The following is a 1309-nucleotide window of genomic DNA, read 5'->3' as shown; positions in this document are numbered from 1 at the left end:
AGCCAAGAACTCTGAGCGCTTGGGCAAAATGGGAGATATAAAACAGCATTTATGATGGATTCTGCTGGAACCGAGAGAGAGAAGTGGCAGCTCTTCATCAGAGAGAACAGCTCTGAACACCAAGAGCCCGGCACATCCAGGCACCCGCCCATCGCACCCACGTCCTGCTTGGCCTGGAGGGTCGCTCCTCACCCAGGGGGTGCCTGGTGGAGATCAGAGCAAACCACCCTCCACACTGCGGACATCTCCTGAGCCACCAGTAACCTGATGAGAAACGACCCTGCTGCCCAGGGCGGCCGTCGCTGGGCTCGTTCGCTGCAAACATTTGCTATTCAAAAAGACTGAAGCCCTGGATATTATTTGCGTTAACTATTTCCCGCACACGTCCCACGGCGCTGCACACCGAGCGGCACTGAGAGCTGGCGGAGGCCGAAGGGCTGCAGCTATCAGACTGGGGGCTATCCACATGAGCAGAGCTCTTTCACTGACAGCAGAAGGCTTTCTTTGCAGTCTGAGCAGAGTTAACGACTCCTTTTGCACCCCGTGGGGTAGAAGTTCCTCGGAGAACAACGCTCACCGAGCACGTTTAAACCATTATGAGGAATGGCTACGAGGTGATGGCAGCAGGCTGGTTCTAAAACCCGTTCTCGCTTCCCTGTAGTCAAAAATTAAACTGAGGATGGATGCAGGTTTAGTCCAAAGCGTGAGCATCGCAGGACAATTAAACGTCAAAGATACACCAAGCTGCAGCACAATGGTTACTGCTGTGTAAATATCTGCCTGAGTAAAATCACCCAAACGTTGGATCAAACCGGGGCTGGCGGAAGACTCGTCAATCTCCCGTCCTCAGGGACAGCAGGCAGATACCAACAACCATAACACCAAGCACAGAGACCATGTTTGACCTCCTCCTGTCGCTGTGAGGCCGGAGCTGCACGTTCCGGCGGGCAGCTGCCCGGAGAGCGGGGAATGGCAGCGCCTTATCTCCGCACAGGGGAAGACGCCCAAGCAGCCAACTCCCACTGGGGAGCCACTACCAGGAATAAAGGGACTGAAAGTAAAACAAAGGCTGAAACCTTCGAGGCAGACAGTGGACTCCCATAAATAGTGTCCAGTTCTCAAATACTTCAGTATGACCTTCTACAGGGGAAAAAAAAAAATCACAATTTCCTCCTTCCCTGACAAACTCCAGCACAGCTACCTCCATCTGCGCCCAGAGCACAGGGCGCTCCCAGGGTGAGCAGGGACGGGGCAGGCAGGTGCCCGGTGGATGGGCACCAGCCTCCCAACCAGGGAGCAGCCCCTTGCC

The sequence above is a fragment of the Pterocles gutturalis genome, unplaced genomic scaffold, assembly GCF_000699245.1.
Source record: "Pterocles gutturalis isolate BGI_N339 unplaced genomic scaffold, ASM69924v1 scaffold20659, whole genome shotgun sequence".
Taxonomy (NCBI): Eukaryota; Metazoa; Chordata; class Aves; order Pterocliformes; family Pteroclidae; genus Pterocles; species Pterocles gutturalis.
Note: the sequence above shows the minus strand (reverse complement) of the source record.